The 18,135-nt window shown below is 44.5% G+C and overlaps 1 long non-coding RNA gene across 1 annotated transcript in view; it reads left to right on the top strand.

The window, feature by feature from the left end:
• Window positions 1-17,623, top strand: part of LOC119181224 (uncharacterized) — a 31,792-nt gene extending 14,169 nt beyond the window's left edge. The window contains exons 2-3 of the long non-coding RNA XR_005111169.2: window positions 14,380-14,478; window positions 17,414-17,623. This is a non-coding gene — a long non-coding RNA (uncharacterized LOC119181224). The remainder of the gene's footprint in view (window positions 1-14,379; window positions 14,479-17,413) is intronic.
• The last annotated feature ends 512 nt before the right edge of the window (window positions 17,624-18,135 follow it).

Raw genomic sequence — 18,135 nt, 5'->3', positions numbered from 1 at the left:
AGTGTCACTCAAGTTTTTCTCACTGGCTTTGGAAATGTTTCTAACATTTCACGAGCCGTTCTTTGACTACTTCTGGCTAGGATTCTCGCAAGTCAAAATCGCGCTTCATAATGCCAGGATGCCACGCTTTGGTTGACGAGGTGACTTCTTTTCTTACTATTTAGATTCATTTCGTGTTCTCTGAGTCGGTCATCGAGGCCACATCCCATAAGGCCGATGTAGACCTTGCCCCGAGACCTACTTAGCTGTGTTTAGCTGTGCCGGCGCATGTTTACCTTTACATTCACCTCATGGGTCCTAACGTAAGCTACACATTTCGAAGCACACACGCAACGGAGGAAAGCCAGCAATGGTGGAACCCATCTCAATCGCCGCTGGGCTTGGTTCTTGCACGAGCAGCGATGAGAAATGACGTTGCTGAAACACTTGCAATTACCTACTAAGGGACATCACATTTTTTCTGCGCCGTCTACTCTTCAGGCAACGAAAAGGACCATATTCCTTTAGGTGATGCGACTCAAGCCACCTCGTTCCTGTCCAGCCGCTAATATACGGTCTCTTCTTAATGAACTTATCTGACAGCCTGGAATGCAAAAAAGAACATAGAAGGGTTTTTCATTCCCTTCGGCTTCACGCGTGACTTTTGCCGGTCGCACCCTTCATATTTCTACCACCCACGCCCTTATTCTCTTTTAATACTGCGTACTTGATGATTTGGCGATACTGTGGCTGGCCGCTCCCTTCGTGGGACTTGGATGCCGTCACGTAAAAACGTGGGAGGTTACCAAAGGAGGATTTTTCACATCGCTTTAGGTTGATGCCGCCAGTGGTGAAACTTTGTTTCAGGCGGGGCATAGACTCTCGTTTTGGAATACTTGAACAATTCCCAAATACGTTGTTTCGGTGACATCACAACAAATTTAGAACGTGAGGGCTTTCAAGGGTTAAATCAAATTTTCCATAGTAGCCTTATGCACACCCAATACGGATGTTGAACGCACCAAGAACATTTCGAATTCGCGTAAGCTTAATGCTAAAGACAACCTTAAGTGGTTGCGAGATGCACCTTGGGATAGGGCGTTCCACACGCCAATGAACTCTAAAAAGAACATGAAAAGGCGCAGTGCGGATGCCGCCTGAAAGCACCTTTCCGCCGAAAGCCGCAGTCGTACAGTTTTCTCAATAGCAACTTACGTTTACAAGTTCACTTGTGCGCCTTCCTTTCTTTCTTACTCCTCTTATTATCCAATTGAATCTAGTTGCAATTATGACAAATGAAAATGAGGCCATATTCGCTTCTTTAACTGCGCTCATATAAGAGCGAAGCCTCGAGAGCGATCGCTATGAAGAAAGAAATCGTTATTTTTTCTATTTGCTGCCATTAGCGCTGTTTAATGATATTTTGTAACGAAATAGTGGTGAGAACTAAGCTCACTTCTTGTATTTAAATGTACTAGCTCTCAATGTCTTTATAAAAGCAAGAATATATTGGTATCAGTGTGTTTATCAGAAAGTGAGAAAATTCGAAGCTGTTGTTTTTGCGCTCGCTTTTGTCTCGAAATTGGAGTGTACATCAGCAATAATTATTCGGCGCTTACCATACTGAGATACTGAAGGCGTAATGTATGTTGTTGTAACTGTAGAATAAAGGTGTCTCCGCCATCAGAGTGAAGCAAAACAAAGGCGTAATAACTCAGACAGATGAAAAACGCGTTCGTGCTAAGAAAAAATTTGGTTCAATGCGTGCGCTCCCCTCTCAAGCCACACCTAGTCCTCCTCACCCTCAAATGAAACCTCGATGGTAAGTGATACCATTCCACTTGTCTAGGCAAACAATTGCTTACAGGGTACCCATAAAAATGAGCATTTATTATTTAGACGCGCTCATTGAGTACCTTTCTCTTCAACTGATGTTCTTCCACAGCAGCACTTTCTGAATGGCTAGTTCCAGAGCACGCACCATATGATTATCTGGTCTGACAAGGACGCCGATTGGGCTAAGACACAAAAGCGTTGCCAGCAGGCCTAGAAGTGAAATTGCAGTGCCATGTACAGAAGACCAAACTGCAAGTTTATTCAGTGAAATCACCAGAGTTCACTGCAAAGGCGCTTATATTGTCTCACTGATTACCTGTACATCAACCAGTAGTAACAGGTAATATCAATCAGCCTGACCTCTTACACACGGCATTTTAGCTAACACAAACATGAGTTGAAAAATTTTCTTTAGAGGCTTCTCCAGTGGGGCCATTTTCGCTCAGCCACCTCGTATATTTCAGCAGTATACAAACCCCTCAGGGACGCCTGCGCAAGTAGGCGTTTGGTATGTAGTGAGACTACGGACCTGAGCTAACGGAGGATTTCGACTCTTTCCCACGCCTAGATCCTGGGGGTTGAGTTGATGCTGGGTGATATGACCTTTAAGGTCCCCCGGCAGTGGCAACACACCCCGTTGGCCCCGGCTTCACGCAGACGGCACCCCTGGGCTGACCCAGCCAGGGGAATTCGGCAGTCGCTTTTTTCTATATTTCTCCCCTACGACGTTGTCTTTATCTGTCACTTTTTGTCTGTCCTGTCGACTTGTCTGTTCTGGTTACTGCCGTTTATTTTCTGGCGGCAAGGTTTAACCTTGTGTGTTCACCCCACCTTGGTATGCCTCACCCAAGGTTATAGTGGCGGTGTACAGCTGGCCAATGCAAGCAATTTCATGTCTTGCAGCGTCCCCTCGCTGGGCTCGGTGGTGGGTGGCTGCCACCGCCACTGAGCACACTCCATATTTTATGGCCAAAAACTTCCAACCTTCTACTGATAGCTCCCTGAAGCGGGCGCACACCGAAGCAAGCTTTCAGCTATTTCAACTAAACAAAAACAACTTTCCACGCTACCACGTTATCCACAGTGACACACCAGCAAAGCCTGTCTGAAAACTTTCACCATCCTTAGTTTGAAGGTGCCTAATGGACACACTTGCAACAGGGTACAAAGCTACAAAAATGGCCAGCGGTGAACTTCTCGTTGAAGTTTGAGACAAGGAACATTGCGATAAACTATCAAGTTTGAAGACTTTTTGTGATGTCCCCATCACTGTTTCCGCTGACCGTTCGATGAACGCGGTCCAAGGAGTCGTATTGGAGGATGACCTAGTTGACTTGACAGATGCCAAACTTCTTGACTAAATGTAACACTTACGGCTCGTGAAAAAAATCTAAACAACACGACACACTAGTTACGAGTCCCAGACGAGAATATCTCTACCATTACCCTGTGTATTGAACGAAAATAAGCCAACATCTCGCAGATCTGCGCTTCATGTTTTCGTCGTTAATCTAGAATAACATAGATGAATTGTATTTTTTATGTGTTTTTTTGCTCTGTTGGTCTCCTCGAAGTTGGGAGTACTGGTCGCGTTCTTTTGGCGATTATGTATGCTTATGTACGCCAGTTAACGTATGCCGTCACGGCCTGCTGCTGAACATTATACAGCTGGAAAACTTAGTGAAGTTCAAAAAAGCTTTTTATTTACATGCTCTCCGCAGTAGTTGGGTCCAGTTTGTTACTGCGTCGATGAGAATCAACGGGATCATCGCAGAATGCTTAGCTGCCATTTGCATTTTTGCGCGACCGGATGTTTACAAGCCATAAGTCAAGCCCACCTGACAGCCGCACTACGGAAGCCAAAATACAATTTTTGGTAGCGTGAAGAAAAAAATGGCAGCGTCTCCTGAGCTGCGCGGCGCAGCAGCCATCACTACACAGAAGTGGCTCCTGCACCACACGGAAGTGACGTCAATTTAAAAATTATTATCTAAAGCTAATTGAATGTGTGAATCATTCATGTGTAATGCGTTAAACATACAAAACCTTTACTAAGCAGGTGTTTAACGAGTCAATTAGCCTAGGTTTCTTAACTAAACACATATTACAAGTACTTTAATTACAGGGGGCGCCATGGGCGCTGCGGCTGCAAAAGGTAAACATTGCGAGATGGTAGCGGCCTGCGATGTGTGTAGGTGGTGGAAAACTCCGATGAGATCGTGGCCATAGCCTAGGCCGCCCCCTAGGAGGACCGGAGGCCTTGTGTCGTCGCTGCTTCATGTGATTGCTCGATGCCCAGTTGAACCTGGTGGTTCAAGCTAGCGAGACCGTCCACCGTGCCGGAGCTTCATCTGAGAGTGTGCGCCATAAAGTTTCTCAGTGTGAAGTGCGGATTATAGTTGTTGGACGTACTGCATTTTCTAGATTGCAATGCCCAGCGTGGTGTTGTCAAAGCTGAAAGTGTTCTTGCTGTCGAGTTTTGCTTGTCGTGAAGGGCATGGTCGACGATGAAATAAATGCTTTCACACTGTTCACGGGACGGGACGCACATGCATGAAACCCCAGTGCGTTGGCGAAGTGTTAATACGATGGATGGAAACAACTTTATTGTAGTGTTCCTACGAAGCCCGTGATCTCCGAAGGCCAGAGCTACTGCATTGCCGGCTGTTTTGTCAAGTGCGAACACGTACGGCTGTTCTCATCCGTTGCTACGTGAATGCTCCCGTGCTGTCACAGGCCGTGCATGTTATTCAGCAAGGCAGACAAGCTGTTTTGTAGTTAGATGGGCTAATGCCGTCGGCAGTTGCCCTTGGGCATTGTTTATCAAGTGCTGATCACTAGTGGCTCTCCTTGCTGTGTTGAAGCGTGCGTGCAATTTGTCGTGTCGCATCGACTGATTTGGCATGTGTTCCACAGCATGAGTACTATCATTCAAAGTGACAATACGTGCCAGAATGTCGAGGAACCACTGCGCAGTGACAACCTGCATGTCGAGGCGTGGAAAAAGCGGAAGTAGCGAGGAGTTTTATGCCTTTTCGAGCCACGAACCTTATATTAGCCAGTGGGTTCATGCGCTGATGGACAGAGAGACTGGACGCCTAAGAATAGCCACATTTGCTCGCTTCACTTTGCGCTGAGCTGCTGCAGGGTAAATCCTGTGTTGGCGAATAAGGTGGGTTACACTGGCAGTATGAGGCTCCTTCTGAGAGCCGGGGCTCAAGGAAGAGGGGAAGAACGACTAGGTGCTGCTTAAGCTGGCCGGCCGAAAATGCATGGAGAGGCTTTAGTCTACCTAATTAGACACACAGCTGGACTGACTGCACGTGCGCTCCTAGCAGACGAAATGCCAGTGTGCGTGACGTCACCATTTTTTGTGAAAGCAACATCAGCTAAGCAGTGGCCTAGGTGTGGCCGCGAGGTAGCCCTGACAGCATTGAACCTCGTTCAATAGCAGATATATAAATCAATATTACAGATATTCATTCGTACCTGAGATGCGTTTTAGGTCGCGAATCGCTGCTAAACGGACGATAGCTACTCGTTAACGCGAAAATCTGGACATGAGTAAATTTGATGTCAGTGCTCTTTTAAGAGCTCCAAGTAGTAAAAATTTCCAGAAAACTCAACTAGGCTTGATAATAATATGGTGTGCTTGATAATCATATGGTGATTCTGGCATGTGAAACCCCCAAACAGCATTCCTGTTACAGCAAGACATTACGCTAGGTGGCATTGGTATTCTTGTTTGAGAAGACAATGTGCTGTTTACATTTGAACACTAGAAGGGGCACTTTGAAAGAGGCCCTGGCTGGTTTCGTGGACCTAGATTGATTGATTCATAGACTACGCGCCATTGTTCACAACATTATTTTCTACATTGGTCAAATGCTATGCTTTTCTGAAACCAATTTCCATCATTTCCCAGAAGAAGCTTTCGAGAGGAAAAAAAAGTATCACCCATTCAAGCACGCAAACCTTCAAATAGGAAAAAATTTCAAAATGTACATGAGACGGCATCATGCAAACACATGTATGTCAAAACTTTGGCAGCAATTCAAAAATGGGCAATCTGCGCTGTTTTAAAATATTTAGCCGCAAAACTTCAACCATGAGGTCTATGGTGCACTCACCCATATGGTATGGCTCATTGCTCTTTGACAAGTCGAACCAATAATCAGCAAACTGCCTTGTTATGCCCAGCAGAACACTATGCATATACTCCACTGTATAGCCCCACACAAGATCGAAGTGTGGGAGTTTCACCAGTGGTGACACCCCTTTCAAGCCATTGACTGGGGTCTTTAGTCTGGATGCCAGGGTCATGTCTCTTGGGATGCCTGCTGATGTCCTCTCCACATCAGGTTCTGCAGTCAAGTTTATTAGGCGCCCTGCAGTGTAACAAAGCAGAAGCAAGATGAATATTTCACTGAGTAAGTGCTATAGACCTCGCTTAAGGACGCGAGAACCACCAAACAGGAGCACAAGGCACTTGTTCATAGAAAATTGGGTATGCCACAACAACTGCCATGACAAGCACACTGCCTTCACGCTTTTACATTTGAACCTGCACCATGCCAGCACTTTTGAAATCAAGCAAATTTTGCAAGGTGCAGCATATTGCAGTGTATTCAGTCGTGAACTTCTGTGTTAACCTTCGATGGTATCTGTGACTACCACTGTGAAGAGTTTATGTGTGCCACTGTTGAACCAGCTGAGTGGTTCTGAAGTATCGTTGTGGATTTGTTGTTTTTTTCACCCGTTTGCTCTATGGCATGGATTAAAACAAAAAGATTCAAGTGGATTGATATGTGGGGTTTAACGTCCCGAAAACACCATATGATTATGAGAGACGCCGTAGTGGAGGGCTCCAAAAATTTGGACCACCTGGGGTTCTTTAACGTGCACCCAAATCTGAGCACACTGGCCAGCAACATTTCCGCCCCCGTTGGAAATGCACCTGCCGCAGCCGGGATAAAGAAAAGAGGATTCAAGTCAGCTTCCTAGATAATGTCCAGGATCAGTCAATGAAATTCACGGATGCATTTGGAATAAATGTTCATGAACACCCAATGAGCAAAGGCAAAGTTCTGTTGAGAACGTGAGAGGGTACAGTTTCAATTTATTAAAATGAGATACCTAATCTAGACAGTACATTTCTCAAGCTCGATGTTTCTCAAGCTCGATGTCGAAGTCGGTGCGCTTGCGACTAGTCAAATGTGTATGCGTAGTATTCTGCAAGATATCCTTTATCGAGTCCTCTAGGTTATATGATGAGCCGTCGGTACAGCAGTCTTCCATTAACATTTTGAATTTCGGCCCATCGGTGTACTTGAGGCCTCTTGAGGACTTGGAGCTGGTGAAACCTTTTATACACAGACAAGTTGGTATATGGTCACTGCCCCGCGTTTCCAGATCCGAAAACCAGTGCACTTTCCTGCTAAGTGAGCGAGAAACCAATGTAAGGTCCAGGCAGCTGCTATAGACTGATCCGCGTAAATATGTAGGGCTTCCATCGTTACAAACGCAGAGTTCGTACTCCGAGGCCAAGGACACCAATTTTCTTCCTCTAGAGTTGTCCCTGGAGCTTCCCCATAGGAAATGGTGGGCATTGAAGTCGCCAGTGATCACCCATGGCCTTGGAGTCGATGTCAGAATACCGCGTAAGCGCTCGCAGTCAAGGCGGCTTGATGGAGATAAGTAAGCTCCGAAAATCGTGAACGCAACCTTATCCTTCTTCGCGGTAAGGCACACATACTGATTCCCTTCATCAGGCGAGACTCTGTGGTGAACGTAAGTGAGGTCATGGCGCATGAATACAATAACTTTGCTGCAGTCTCTGTGAGTGGAGGGCATAAAGCACTCATATCCTGACAGCTTGATTGAAGCACACAGGTTGGGTTCACAAATCACGATAATGGGGAAGCGGCTCACAAATACAAACTGTCTAAAGTCAGACATGCGCGACTTCGGTCCTCTGGCGTTCCACTGAAAGACAGATGCATTCTTGACTCCTGTTCGAAACGACGGTGCCTCGCTGGACATGGTTTTACCCTAGAGCTGCAAGCACCGGACTCAAGATGTCCAGCACATGCAGTGCGGTCTGCGCAGCCGAAGTCTTCATAATACTCAGTAGGACACGCGTAATACTCTTCAGCGATTGCTGCAAGCTTATCACTTGATCTTCATTCATCGCATCACTGGTTTGAGGGGTCGTCGAGGGCGGCGGGATTTGATGCAGCTCCGAAGTAGGTTGACGTCGTGGAACAGAGGGCCACTGTTCGGAAGGTGCGACAGCTGTCCCTTTCTTCTGTTTGGCAGTATTCGTCTTCAGTGAGCTCGGTGTTTGTGGGTCAGCCTCTTTATAGAGGATGACATCTCTCTATCGGTAGAGCCGTTTTTCCGTGATAGTCTTCGCCCACGACGCCGTCGTCGGCGTAGTGTAGCGGCAGCTTCCCTGTGCGTTGAATTGTCCCGCACCATACGCCTGAGTACCACGTGCTCGTTTCGCACCCGCGGGCAATCTTTGGATGAGGCCTCATGAGCGCCGTGGCAGTTTGGACATCGTAGCATGGTGGCACTGCAGGCGTCTTTTGAGTGAGACTCAGCGCACCGCGGACACACAACTTTGTTCTCACAGACACCTTTTACGTGTCCCATCTTGAAGCACTTGTAGTATTGCAGTGGCTTCGGTATGTAAGGACGCACTGAGTGGCGAACGTGGCCAACTTTGACATACGAAGGAAGGCTGTCTCCCTCGAACACAAGCCTCAAGCAGCGTGAGTTGCCGAGTCTGGTAATGTGCGTGATGCGGGTGCTTTCAGTCGCTGGCTTTATTAGTATTGGCAGGTCATTAGCTGAGATGGAAAGATTCAAATCATATATGACGCCTACAGTGCCATTACAACCTGTAGTGACCATTGGCCGAACTTTCACGTTGCCGATTTCTGTTATGTGCCGAAGGCTTTGCAGTGCGCTACGGTGCATAACGTCTACAGCAAGGACAATCTTTCGTGCATTGATCCTCACATCTTTGATCTCATTCGGCGCGGTTTCTCGAGAAGTACAGAAAGAACTTGCCTGTTGAGGAGTCGCAAGTTAGATGCAGGGTCTTCGGGCATAAACAGCATGGTGTGCGGCCACCGCTGTGGTGCAGTCTTAATGATGGAAACACTTGCCGACGATGCCGTTCGCAGCAGTCTTCATTTTGTAGATCGATTCATGACGACCGTGAAGTCATCATCCGATGACTCAAAGCCGTCCAAATACAAATCGGTTGCCTCACTGTCGGTGTCGCTCGACGCGTTGCTACGCTTCCTGGACGACGAAGTCCGGCGTGACAGTTGCACGCCTGAAACATTCTCAGGTGTGTCCTGAAGCATCACCGCAAAGCAGGGAGCGGCAGCTCCCAGGATTTCCAGGAAAACAAATTGAAAATACTGAGACACGGGCACAAGCGTTCTGCGAGAGAATCACTTCGTCACAGGTGGATTTAGTCGCTAGAAATGTCTAGCAGCTTGCCACACTGACTACAGCAATAATGGTATTTGCTGACGGAATCGCATTTCGTGGGCCACAATTTCCTCAGTATAGGTAATTCGACTGTGCCAGGCCGCACTTTTCGAAACCGAACAAGGCTTCCGCAAGTTTCAACAAGTCATCCACAGCAGACCAGGTAAGTCCGTGAGCCGCTATGAACGATAATATTAGAACGATAGCGACTGCAATTGTGGTTACTGATCCCGGAAGTGTCCTTGTTCCAAAATCCGCGATGCATCTGGCAAGCAATTCTGACTCGTCGAACGAGGGCACAGAACTACGGTCGCCAGAAATGTCTCCTTCGGCTCCAGGGTTTTCGTCTCGATCTACCGAAGCACCGTTGCCACAAAGATAGTCACCACAATCTTCTTTGGTTCCAGAGCTTGGGTCTTGATCTGTATCTCGGAAAGGTCGAGTGTGACCGTCTTCACTATCATTTTCTGAATGATTGCTTTCGTTGTCAGGGCATTCTTCGGGGCTATGGTATGCATTGTCGCCTACGCCATGCACGCTGTTAAAGGAGTCGTCGCTTCCTTCTGGCACCTCTCTTCGTACTCCTATCGAACTCGTATCAACAGAACAGCCGTTCGTGACACATAGATCTTCTGGTGATGCCTGGGACGCGTTAGAACTGTCTGGTGGCGAGTTCAAAACACCCGCGAGACGAGTCGTAACGGTCGCCGAAGCACTGCTGGTCGAGTGCTGGCTGTACCATTGCGTCGAACGGGGTACTACAAATTCAGTGTCTGGTCCTAAATACAACTTTCGACGTTTCTTTCCAGTAAGTTGACTCATGACTAACTAACCAAAGCACAACTGATCACCACAATACGATGGTGGAGGTAACGATACGGATGACGAGGATGAATGACAGCATTAACCGTAGTAGCAATATACTCGGTATAGTGCCTGGAATGTAAACGTATGACAAATAAACATAGTGGCGGAATGCTGACAGTGTTAAAGCAAAACATGTGACGATCAGCGACCCACTAAACAAAAATTGGCGTTCTCGTCGACAGTGGTGTTTAGATTCTTGCAATTAACGTGTACTTTTGCTATGTAGAGAACTTAACAGGTGGTAATAAAAGTAGTCACTTCAAGGAATGCACTATTTTGGTTATCTGCAAGTTTATGACTGCACAGACTTTTTTAGCAAAGGACGGGACCGAGAGATTGTCTTTCCGTGGTTAGAGTTTCATAAAATAATGGTCTGCTCATAACTGTTATTATTGCCCACTGAGGCTGCTACCTAAAATTACTTTTCTTCATAAGTCCATCATTGAATGCCTCTGTATAAAGAGCCTGCTCCGAAACGAGAATTTTCCACCGGCAGCTATCCATATTCTCGAAATTTGTCATGTCTCAACAGCACTTCCCAGAAACCTGACCCAAACGTTTATCCACAGAATCAACTAAGAGAGCCGGAAAAAGGGTGAAGTAATATCACTAAACACTACTGATCGTGTATATGCGTCTTTTCTCCACGTTTGCAGTTCTATGAGCGCAGTGCTTCAAGCTCACATATCCGCTTTCCACGCGCTCGAGCCACACCAGGTCACACCTGCATTACTACCATCCAGGTCACTGCAGTAGCTAGGGGTGTTCAAACTCCTGCCCCCACCCCAAAAGAAATCTTTGGCTACATTCTGGGTCCTGGATACAGGTAGACACCTCGGATAACCTCGGATAGCAAACACGCTGGAGATTGACGTAAAAAAATGTAGCCGCTTATAGGTGCTCTGAGTGCACATGCATATATTTGCATTAATCTAACCTGAAAAGATGCAGACGTGATTGCTGGCCAATGTCGACATGGAACTTTTTCATTTTTCGTTATGCTGCAGGGTGCCATCAATCGCTGCAGTATTACTGTTGGTCCTCCTTCGCCGATCTGAATGCATAGACGTACATGTTACGCACAGGGGTATACTCACGGGATAAATCGGGCTATTATTTTTTTTTGCATTGACGACTTGTACGCCCGAATACTCGAGATAGAAATATCATGTCGCGACAAATGTGGTTCCCATAAAGGCAATGTTGGCTCTGATCTTCGCGTCCCTGTCGAAGTAGTAGGCTGATATTGCAAGACTGGCTCATTACTTATTAAACAATTGCATCGGACCAGTTGGCATGAATCTACCTTGGTAGAAAGTGCAGTCACTATTACACAGAACACACAATAGAAGCGCTTAAGAGACGTTAAAAGTGAAGAGCCCGCCGAACTAAAAATGTAAGTCAATAAACAATTGTATCGGGTCAGTTGGTATGAATCCATTTTCGTACGAAGTGCAGCCACTATTACACAGAACACACAACACAAGCGCTTGTGTTTTATGTTCTGTGTAATAGTGGCTGCACTTCCTACCAAGATGAACTCATTACTTAGTCCTAAATTAGCCTAATACGATCCCGAAGGTGGACACTCACATGCCGTGTGGCATGTGCATCAATTCTTTCCCGTTGCTTCACTGCTGATCCCGAAAGTGTGTGTTCGAATCCGGATTTCTAGTAGAAGCGAATATGCTTCAGGCCCTTGTACTTAGATTTCGGTGTGCGGCTAGGGACTCTATGTGGTCGAATTTTCTCAAGCACTCCGCTGAGGCGCATCTCTCATTTGTCATCGTTTTGGAATGTGAAAGCGCCACATTTATATTGTTATTGCGAGTGTTAGCATTCCATAATTACATTTCTAATATGCGAATGCAATATCGTTTCGATAATTATAGCAAGCCGTGCGCTTTTCTTTTTTATTGTGTCGTTCAGTGAATATCACATAAAAGCAGTCCAGTGGTTTATAGGCTGGTTTCTTCATTAATTGATTGGCACGATATTGTGGCGCCTATATATTCATAAATAGGATTACGGGTAATGTGTAAAACACGCACGTCTACCAACGTCTTTAAAAATAAGCAAGAAAAAAAAAGATGCAATCAAGTACATTTTATTTATTCTTCCAGTGTCCTGTTAAGTGGTAGATCTGGCGTGTGTTCGCAATTTGGATCCGCGATAACAACAAGTTTTGTAATGTCCTAGCTGGTATCGTAACACATTTCCTTAAACATAACACTACCTTATACCATGTTTGCCCCACGAACCCATCAACCCCCACGAAATATAGACGTAAAAAACACCCTGAAGAAGGAATACAGGCAAGTAAACTAAAAATACTAAGCAGACTTTTCGAGCTGAATGAGTTGTAATTACATTGTTCTACAACAGTCAAAATCATCAGAAATCAAACAGAACAACCCTTTTTTAACTTACTAGCATGTTCTGTCCTCTAGTGACAAAAATACATTATTTTACGCGTACATTTATTTCAAAATACACAAATTCAGGTTTATTTTTTACTCAATAGTTGGCGCAATAACTACTGAACGATGTACAGGCTGGGTCGTTAGCTTGTTTAGTTTAGCCATTCCAAGTGCAGTTCTCTACGTTTGACGTTATAGATGTTTTGAATGAGTCTTATCAGGCGTGCCACGGTAGTAGTCTTTGCCGTCTTTTTTTGGAGTCAGTGTAGATTTTACGCTCCCTTTAATTATGCCGGCAGCACCGAAGGTGGCCTACGTCATTTACGACGACGGTTACCGGGCTATAGTGAGCGTGAAGCTCATTAAGGACTTTGAGCCGGTGAGTGTGGCTGACTGCCACAAACACCAAGAAATATACTGGAAGAGCACTCAAGGAGGGCACGTCGACGAAGGCTATTATCGAGGAGACGTCATCCTCCTTGGTGCTGAGTTCTGTCTTTTTTGAAGTGTTAATTTTGGTGGCGTTTTGGAATCTGTTTTGCAATACAGGACAAATGCGTGGCAGACGTCGCTGCTCGTACGTGTGTTATTCGGTGCGTAGTCAAAATAAGGCGCACGGAATCGCTTGTGTATTTTCAGTGTGCCTTCTTTGACCCGTTGGTGGTGGTTGTGCAACTACTGCTAAGTTGTTCATGCTTATTAGCCCACGTAGCTTTTTTCGTGTGCACGTGGTGGTCATCTCGGGCACTCAATATATGATTTGCAATACGGTATGACCTTGCGGGCTGCAATACAAAGGGGCAAAACATTTTTCATGTATACTCTGAATGTCATTGGAATGTTTCAGCAGTCTTTCAGTCCACAAACGCACCACAATAGGGCTTAATCAAAACACGTGCGTAGCAGGAAAAACAGCGAGCATGTGATCATTCTTTAATGCAGGAAACAGAAGACAAATTGTGCACTCATTCACAGTGACAGTCATCCCGGTGGACGCAAAGATTGATTAGGAAGTCCGTGGAATGTTATATTGTGCAGCTGGTCGAGTAATTTAAAGCGTGCGATCCGTCGGCATATAGGCAGTTCAGGCAGGTTAGGCCTGTTTGACAATGTGGGTATATACTATGTCTTGTAACAACGCCATAAATGCCGAACTTGTGATCAGCTGAGCTACTCATATTTTCTGATTATCTTGTTCTAGTTTGAGCTTGATGCAATCTTTGCACCTAAACATTTCAACTGACAAGATCTTTGAACTGCTACGTGTCGAAGCTATAAAAAAATGGCGATGCCAAAATCATTTTGACGACTTAATATATGTAGATAATTTTTTCTCTGCAATAGATTGCAATGGTAATAAACTGGAACTTCAAAAAGCAGCTGCGGGGCAAGGTATAAGCACTCCTAGGAATGGTGTTGCTCGCACAGACACTAAATTACGTTCAAAAGCTTCGACTAATTGTTTTGATGATGTGTGTTCCAATAGCTCATATGTGATCACCTGGTAAATTAATTAAGATTGTGCTATAACTAGCAACATGTGGCTTGTCTCAAGGTTTAAATACTTGCATAACTCTTACCACCAGCCATTGACTTGCATCATCTAGAAGCGAATGCACGTACAGCTCAGCTTTATTTCTGCAGAACCAAACTTTTGTGGTAGAATAGATATATCTGTAGTTGTACTTTGCATGCATTTGTGGTCATCATACCACATTGGTGTTTTAGTGGCCTGCTAATATTTAATTTCGTTTGATAATTTCTGTAGCCACCTTCAGTGACCTTGTCCAGAAGATGGGAAAAAACGGCGGTCGGTTCCTGACACTGTTTTTATGACATAGACAGTGAAGAAGAGACAACTGAAAAGGTGACATACTTGAAACTTTTTTGTTTGTTTTTTTTGAAATTGACAGTGACCTGCATCAGGCACCTGGGCAAGAAGTGACTACTGCATTTTCAAATATAGGTGCTAATACTGTGCTGTCAGATTTGGTACTTATAGCACTTTTAACTGTATTGAAATGGCATGTTTCTAAATTTCATGAAGCTGCAAAACAAGGACGAGATGTTCCCCCGTGACTGTGTTTGGCAGTTTCTTAGCAGCGGAAGTGGCTCAGAAGTTCTTTGAAAGGACAAAAGTCCTGGAGAGCTCTTCTTACGGGGCAGTATGTGTAGATATTGCAGCTAGTGTACACTGAGCATCAACTTTGAAGTGGTGATGAAATAACAGCTTCTTGAATAATCGCCCTCGCGTGGACAATTCCAATTTCGCGGTTTTACATCGAGCACCAGTTTTCTGATGTGTACGCGACACAGGAGATGCAAAGTCAGGGTTGCAGCACTCTTACAACCAATAGGTGGCAAAACATGCTGAGAAACTCTCCCATTGCTTTCGCAACAGTTAAGATGGCCTTAAGGAAAGGAGCATGCATGTGCAGTCTGTCGTGGCCATTGTCTGACAAAGAGGGGAGGAGGGCCCTTACAGGTTTTCAAGACAAAAAGTGCTGTAGAATAATGGTTATAGCTTGATTATTTATAAAAAAACGTCAATTATAACTGGTAATCAATGGCAAGTAAACATAATTGAATTACCCAGAATGTTAGTTTTTGAAATGTAATTGATTACTTGAAACTCGTTTTGTATAAATCTGCTCAGTCTAAACCAAGATAGGTATGCGTAATATGGCTGCTTGTTACACAAATGGTAACTTTGCCTTGCATGGAATGACAGCAGAGAGAATAGTAGGCACAGAGCAGAAACTTCCAGCTTTCTGGTTACAATTTACATTGTGACCCATGTTAAATTTTACAGATATGCATTTCTCAGCCTATTTGATGCCATAGTGTGTTAGTGTTGTCGCTTTTATCATATTATGTGGCAAAAATAGTTTTGCTTTAATACAGTCAAGGTAACTATGTGTTTGTTGATGTTATGATGCAGTTAAGAATTTTTCTAGACAATTCGGTGCACGTTTAGGGGGTGCGGAAAATGCACTGTTTCAAATCGAAGATCATTGCAACTGCGGTGGCTGTGGTGGTTATCGGTACACCTTGCATTGTGAGAGATGTTATACTTTTGTCGCATGGCAAATATAACGCCATTCACAACAAATTACATTAAGCGGACCTAATTTCATTTTAACTGCGTGCTGTCCCACGACAAAAACAAATGTCGCTTTGAAATCCCACGACCCTCCTGATGACCCTCCTGACCTATGGCTTAGGGAAAAATAAATATATAATAAAACTTGCATTTAACATGCGTGTATCCACAAAAATAATTTTTATAGGTGGAAAGGTGCACCTATAATAAAAAAGTGGCGGTTTTAAATAAAAACTTGCCACAGCTGCACAACACGCTCGAATACCGTTGGCCGATGGTATGACCGGGCATGAGTACAGTCAACTGAAGCAGGGTGCACAACGGACTCCCCCGCTGCAAAAATGAGACGGCGATAAATGAGAAAGTCACCACCTTGGTCACCACATGATTAACATCCACAATACAGGCAATAACGACAACAGGACACAAACAAAACATGCCCTGCGTTCAGCCGCTGTAATAAAAAGTAGCTTCTTTTTGATGCGATGGCATCAGAGAGCTCGATTTGCAGAAATCTCGGCGTCGGCATCATTGGTTGTGAGCGAAAAATCATCTTATGCACTACTGAAAAATCGAGAATGATGCAAATAAACAATAAAAATTCTTGAGACAGAGTGAGGATTTATTGCAGTGCGTTTGCATGACAAGTGAATGTTCCATCACACGGCCTTGCATCTGTTTTGAAATACACTGAAAGAACTTCCTCTGCTTGGAAATGCAGTGAAATTACCTTTCATACTTAACAAACACACAGGTCCTGTACACGTGCTTTACAACGCAACATGAAATATTGCAGTACTAATGCGTGGTACAAGCTGCCAATTTCAGCAGGCGTCATAACATGTCATTATCATAATGGCTTCGTAATTTGAACCAGTAACCCACTACAAAAGGCACATGCGCTACTGTACCTATTTCCTTGAGGCCACATAGTGGGTGCGTAACAAGTTCAAAAAGGTTTCATGCATCAAGTGTTCGATGCACGCAGTAGCAACAGGATATCCTTATCGCCTTCAACTCCTAAAAACAAAGCTTTAGGGTCACTTAATTGATTTTTTAACTTTTGCTCGTGCTATCATGTAATCAAACCAGTTATAAGTTAAGCAAGTAAGGACAAAGTTATTTAAAAATTATAAAATCTATATATACCGAAGGTACAGCCATTTCCCTAAAAGTCCTTGGCATTGAGACTACTCCGTCAGAAATCGAATGCGAATGTGTTCCAGGAACTTGTTCCACAAAAAAGGTCGTTTTCATCAAATGGCATTAGTTTCCTCGTGTGACAGCAAAGAAAGGACATCGCGAACGAAGGACATCGGATTTTCTGTGTAAAAGGGTGTTAGAATGCTCACTAGTTATGACTGGAATATGCTACGTATCAATTTAACACATGGTGTAATAGTGCAAATTTGATGGGGACACTGAGGACAAGAAAACGCGGCACTCGCTAGTCTCACATGCAGTGGCGTGTTTTCTTGTTCTCTGTGTCCCCGTCGAATTTGCGCTACTACACTATATGTTGCAATGATATCTCACCAACTAGCCCAGCTCTCAACCCTACTGAACTTCATACGCTAGGTACTTGCTACAACCTGAATTATGTTTGTATCAATGGAGCGTGTATGTTTCCTGGCATATTTGCTCGTTTTCGGCTTCTAATCATTGATGTTGGCTTTGGATTGATGTGTTTATTTGCTAGCATCCAAAAAAGAAAAAAAATGAGCAACCGAGAACAGCAAAGAAGCGCCGCAGCAGTGAAAGCTCCGAAGAAGAGCTCGTCAAACTGAGTCGGCTGAAAAAAGAGAAGGACCTTAGGAGAAGGCAGCTGAAGAAAAAAAAAGAAGACTACAGCAAAGAGTAGAAATACTTGAGAGGATTAACAACAAGCTGAAAGACATGCTGCGAAACAAACTCAGTAAGCTATATTTCTTCCATGCCACCTTTAAGGATTTTTTAAAAAATGATTTTTCATGCAGTCAGTGAGTGTTGTGGTAATGTGTACCCTAACACAATTTTGGCATCTTCATGTTATTTCAATGCTTTTTGTTCCACAAAAAGGAAGTCGTACCTGAAATAGCCCTTTGAGTTATTGTCGTAAGGTCGAAATCCTATTTCGTGGACACTCAAGGGATCGCGAAATGTTCGGAAAATCACGCAGTCTGAAAAAACGAATGCAAGTAAAAACACCTTTTTAAATAGGTATTTTCACTGACGGAAAAGGTAACGGCAAGACTACAGGATTCTCGTTGCAATTAAGTAAGTGCATCATTTAGGTAGCCCTGAAAACAGTCATTTGTAATAAAAAAAGCGAAAAGAAAAAAATTGATGTGACCGACGCTACTGCATTTGTAAACATTAGGCGCTAAACGGACTCGCTTATTTTCGTTTGCGCGGAGCTCCACTTGCCCCGATTATGTCAGC

This window comes from Rhipicephalus microplus, unplaced genomic scaffold, assembly GCF_043290135.1.
Source record: "Rhipicephalus microplus isolate Deutch F79 unplaced genomic scaffold, USDA_Rmic scaffold_22, whole genome shotgun sequence".
NCBI lineage: Eukaryota > Metazoa > Arthropoda > Arachnida > Ixodida > Ixodidae > Rhipicephalus > Rhipicephalus microplus.
This window is presented reverse-complemented; position numbering and strand designations above follow the sequence as displayed.